The 6,000-nt window shown below is 40.7% G+C and overlaps 1 pseudogene; it reads right to left on the bottom strand.

Moving 5' to 3' along the window:
* Nucleotides 1-328: 328 nt before the first annotated feature.
* Nucleotides 329-447, bottom strand: LOC133365738 (5S ribosomal RNA; annotated as a pseudogene).
* Nucleotides 448-6,000: the final 5,553 nt, after the last annotated feature.

Genomic DNA, 6,000 nt, shown 5'->3' with positions numbered 1-6,000 from the left:
TAGTGGTTAAGCTGCTGGACTACAACCTGGGAGACCAGGGTTCAAATCCCCACACAGCCATGAAGCTCACTGGGTCACCTTGGGCCAGTCACTGCCTCTCAGCCTCAGAGGGAGGCAATGGTAAACCCCCTCTGAATGCTGCTTACCATGAAAACCCTATTCATAGGGTTGCCATACGTCAGAATTGACTTGAAGGCAGTCCATTTCCATTTTTATATGCCTTCAAGTCGATTATGACTTATGGTGACAGTATAATTTTTTTTGGATATATTCCTGGGGTTTTCATGGTAAGAGGTATTCAGAGGTGGTTTACCATTGCCTTCCTCTAAGCCTATGGCACCTGGTATTCCCAGGCGGTCTTCCATCCAAGTACTAACCAGGCCTGACCCTGCTTAGCTTCTGAGATCAGACGAGATCGGGCATGTTCATGGTAATATGGCTGCAGGCTCAATGGGACTTTCTTTCAGGTAAGTGCGTATAGGATTGTAGTCTAAGGATCCTAACACAAGCCCTGGACTTCCTAACACTTCCTTAGTACTTCCTTAGTGCATTGAGGTCAGTAGTAGGACTTACAACCAAGCAAATATGTTTAGAAAACACATTTAAGTTAGGGGTGGGGAGCCTCAGGCCTGGGAACCACATGCATCCCTCTATAACTCTCCCTCTGGATCTCAGGTCCTTCGTCAGACCACAATCACTCCTCAGCCACACTCCTCACCAGCCCTACTTCATACTCTCCTTGAGTGTTTTTGCCTGGCTGGAATGTGCCCTTGAACTCTAACAATGCCTCTTCCTCACCTGGATGGAGGATAGAGAGGGGTGTACGAGAGGCTGTGTAGAAACTAGGCTCCTGTACAAAGGCAAAAATTGCATTTGTTGCTCCACCCACTTTTGCTTCTAGCCTGGCCCACCAGAAGGTTTCCCAGATGAAAATGCTATCCTCAGTCTGAAAAAGGTTCCCCATCCCTCATTCAAGTTCATGGTTGTTGTTTTTTTAAAAAATAGAATACAAAAGAAAAAGAAAAAAGTATCAGACAGCATAAAAACCATGTTAGCACAAATCCAAAGCACAGCATGAAAACAGGTCTAACTGAAATAAAAGGGGTTCTTATATTTCAGTGACAATCATATAGGGAGGTGAGGCAAAAGATGAATTTCATAGTAAAGAAAGAGAAAATGTTTTTGTTTTTTTTAAATCCTATTCTGTGCTGTTTTTCTTAATATTTCTGCAGTTTCAAAAATGACTTGTGTATTGTACAGTTTGTGAAATGCCCCAAAGCTTCACTTATCAAATTTCCTTCTCATCAGAATTTTTATAACTGAGTTGTATACATACTCCACATTAGCGTGTTTATAATGAAAAGATCAACAATCATGGTAAGCTAGTCAGGATGTTGTTGCACCAGTGCCTTCATCATATTTTGCTCTGTTCATTTCAAGAATCTTGCTTTGTATTCTTCTTACTAGTCTTCTTATTTCACGTTCTGTCTTGGGAAGCTTGACAATGCCTCAGAGTAAGGTTCCCTTTCATCTGAGGAAGGTCTCTTTTGATGGATGTCAGAGGAAGGGAACTTTTTGATCCAGTGAAATGTCCTTCAAATATACATGCTTTGGTTAATCTCAGTCTGATTGCTATCCCAATGGGTATCTGAATTGGATCTGAAATCATTTTTATAAACGTAATTGTTTTTATATATGCAATTGCTTTGTGTATGTTTTGATTGTGCTGTGAAATTGTTTTGAGATGCTTCATAGGAAGCAATATATAGATGAAATTAATGATAATGATGATAATGTTGATAAAGAGGATAAGACAAATTCATGGAAGAAAAAAACTATGGTGATGATGATCATTATAACAATAATGATGATAACAACAGCAGCAACAAGAACAGCTATGAAGAACTCAACTACACATTGAAAAGGTGATCTGTGTATTAGTAAGAAAGACAGAGAGAAGGTAAATAAACCTAGCTAAGGAGCGAGAGTTAAAGCTGAATTTTGCTGAAATGATTTGCAGCGGATTCCTCCGCATGTCCACTCTCAATGAGTTCAGTAGGACTTCCTCTCAGGAAAGTGTTATAGGACTGCAGCCTTAGATAGAAATGCATATTCATTTCTATTCTCACATCACATGACACTCTCAGTTTTCCTTCCTTTTGATCTTTCATCATGATAGATCACAAAGCTGGATGTTGCTATGAAGCCAAAATATCTTCCAGTATACCAAACAGAAGGCAGCTCTTATGGGCTCAGGGTAGGTGAGGATGGGAAGGAGAGCAGCTGTATCACAGTCTACAGATGTTTCTTGTTTATACCCATCTGTCATCCAGTTGCCACTTTGGCATGATTTTGCTATGAGACAAATACATACAAAAACTGCTGGAAGATTCAGGAGAGATAAAAGGAAGTACTTCTTCACACAGTGAATTTACTCTCACAAGAAGTAGTGATGGCCACCAACTTGGATGGCTTAAAAAGCGGATTTGACCAATTCATGGAGGATAACACTATCAATGTCTACTAGTTACAATGGCTATGCTCTGCCTCCGCTGTCGGCGCAATACACCTTTGAATGCCAGCTGAGTTAAACATACTCAACTTGTATCTTATTCTGTTCCTCTAACTGCCAGTTTTTTTCTTCCCACCTCCCTGGTCTTTTTTCATTCACTTCTTCCTCTTTTAACAACTTTTCTCTCTCCTCCTCTTTCTGTCTGTTCCCAGTTTTTTCATTATTAATAGATAATAAATATTAACCATTTATCTAATTTTCCTAATTTCCTTCAACACCTTCTCTGACCCCTTTCCCTCAAAGGAGGGAGGCCTTCCTTCATTCATCCCCTCCTGAAATTCTCTGCCTCCTGGTCCCCATTGCTCAGTATGCAAGATGTGGCTGGTTCTGGCAGCTAAAATGCTATGTCATAGGCAAGGGGCAGGACAGGTCTGTGAGGAGGCAGTAAGCAGGCTGTGGCACTGAGGCCCACCAGAATTTGGCCCAAAGCCCATTGGTGGGCCCCGGCCCAATGACTGAGAAACACTGCCCTACCTGACAACAAAATATATGATAGGTAAATAAGATATATACAATCTGCTGAATATTCCCCAGGAAAACCAAACCAGAAATTAAGACCATGCCCGCTGCTTCACCATCCTCCACTGAGTTGCTTCTTATGATACAAGTTATACTCTGGTTCTAAAACTGATATATATATTTAAAAATACACACAGTTTTAAAGGATGTGTAATCTGTTGTTTTCCCATCAGAATACTTTTGCACCAACTCCCATCAGCCCCAGCCAGCATAGCCAATGATCAGGGAGGATGGGAAGTTGTCGTCCATCACCATCTGGAGGGCACCATCTTTACACCTGTGATATCGCTACACCTGTGATAAGTCATCAAGGCCTGAGTCCTCACTTGTGAGTATTTTGAAGGGGAAAGCCACAAATTACATGCACTCTTCATAACTGAGACATTTATATGTTCTCAGCTGTCAGTAGCAGAATTCAAAGGAGGAGAATTTAATATGGATATGGATTCTGTTCCTGGCTTGCAGTTCCTGTGGGAACATTCAGCCAGTCATCACATCTATTAGATACATGTGTGGACCACCCTACAGATAAGACATACATTTCCAATGCCTTTATTTGATCCATAATATCTCTTAGATGAGTATCAGTCTTCTGAAGAGTATATCTGGTCTTTAGCAACTTTCTACCCAGAAGCTCAGCTGCTACATAATCAACCTATAGGGATTCTGTGGGTCTGGCTACTGGTTAATACCTGGCACTCTTGTTCCACTGTAAAGTTCAGACTTGATAATGTCAGATGTATAGTAATTGTTTTAATACTGAAAGAGCTATAAATCTGGGCTGAAGCATGAACAGGAAGTTCTTCGTGGCTTGGTCGTGTTCCACTGTTTTAACATTAAGCCAAGAAGGAGAAAGGAACAATATTTGTGTTATCTGGCAGAGACTTGCTGGCATTATGAAGATCTCAACTTAAAATAATTTGTAGCATTCTAATATTATCAAAGCTCATTGAGTGGAAAGCACAGTTATGTAGAGACCACAGTAATTATTTTGTGAAACCACCACAACAGGAGACTTCTGAATATCCTTAAAGAACTTGTTTGTCTCTGACAGACAAACAAGGACAAAATGAAATATAATCTGATCACTGGGCAGAAAAGGATCCTGTAGCAATGTTCTGGCACCTGAAATTTACCAGTTTTACTATGAGGTTGAGGTTCCAGGACAGTCTCTGTAGTGAAAAGACATCCAAATAACCCTGAGAGCAGATGTGCTAAGATGAATGATGAAAAGTTGTTATGATTTATAAAGGGAATGTGCACATGCAAAATACTGTATCATAATGCATAAGGGGAAACAACTGTGAAAATAAACTTGCTGCTTTTGACTAAGGTCATTTCCAGACAACTTGTTTATTGAGCATTCGTCCTGATTTGTGTGCACAAAGAATGCAGGAAGATTATCTGACATTAGCTGTTGACTGAGCATTCATTCTGATATGTTTCTAGGGAGGTTATACAATGTTGCATCAAGGATTTTTTATCCCACATTTCCAATACATTTTTCTACCACCACAAAAGCCTTTGTTCTCTTGGAAGCAGGTTTGTTGAACAACAGAGCCAAATCTAACTGTGCAACCTGAATTTGTGGATATATGGCTGAATCTCAGCTGCACAACAGTAACAGTCTCCAGAATATAGTCTAAAACTACAATATCTATAAAAAGAATATTAGGAGACAATTCTGATAATAGATTATTAGATCATATTATTAGAAATGAAAGCATGTCCTATCTGGCATCATTCCAGACTTCTACTAGGGCAACAATGGCATCTAGTGCACATTATCAATGCCCTTAAATTTTGCCAAACAGAAAGGGAAAAAGCAACAAATGCTACAGTATATTAACACTACAGGCAATCCAGTTCAGCCAAAGTACTTGGAAACCCAAAGACTCCTCAAAATGATATATTTTATGACACCAGAAGCTAATTTCTGCATTGGAAAAAACGTGTTCACCTTATGTGTGATGGGTGGTGTGAACATTTTTTTGCTTTGGTTTGGCCACATGGGTAGGGAATTGATGTGCAAGGTGCTTCCTGACACATGTACCTAAGCAGGATGGGGAAATGGGAAGGTGTCCACAGAAGTCCTCATCATATATTAGAAGGTATCTGACTTAACTTATTGGCTAAAATCATATTGTTTCTGGGCTGGGTATGTGTGTCTGATCTTTGCCCTCTCAACTCCCACCTCCCTGAAAATTCACCCCACCCACCCAATTTCAGTTCATTGGGGAAACTGTGCATCTCTCTCTCTCTCTCTCTCTCTCTCTCTCTCTCTGGGTTAGTAATCAAACATAACATCATTCAGTTTATCAAAACAGATGACATTTTATCACTTTGTTGTTGTAAAAAATCCAATACTCTCTCTCTCTCTCTCTCTCTTTCTCTCTCTTTCTCTCTCTCTCTCTGTGTGTGTGTGTGTTACAGGTTAATTAGAAAGGGGAAAAGTGAACCTTGTATAACTCCTAGCCACCTGACGGCTTCTCTGCACTCTAGGGGACCACAAGTTCAGCTATAATCCCCTTTCCCATTGGTGGCCCTTTGCCCCAAAGAAGCCTTTCCTAAATTGCACTGACTTCATTTCCTTACTGAAATGGAAATGTAAGGAAATGTAAAGACGTGCATCCCATAACGCAAAGAGAAAGAGGGAGAGATTTCAAATGTCTTCGGCCCCAATCTGCTCCTCCTATCCACTGTTATCCCCATGGCCATCCTCAATCCGCTACTAACGCGTTTAATTTAGCGAACTCTTCAGTCCCTGCTGATTCCTCTTCCCTTAGAATTCCCTCTCTCTCCTTTCCTTTTCTACATCGTCTTGATTTTATTCCGGGTCTTTCCAACCTTCGATGTCCCTTCCCGCCCCTTCCTTGACCACCCACCCGCCCCCGCAATCCTTTAACGCC

This window comes from Rhineura floridana, chromosome 10 (genome assembly GCF_030035675.1).
Source record: "Rhineura floridana isolate rRhiFlo1 chromosome 10, rRhiFlo1.hap2, whole genome shotgun sequence".
Taxonomy (NCBI): Eukaryota; Metazoa; Chordata; class Lepidosauria; order Squamata; family Rhineuridae; genus Rhineura; species Rhineura floridana.
Note: the sequence above shows the minus strand (reverse complement) of the source record. Positions and strands in the feature narration are given on the sequence as shown.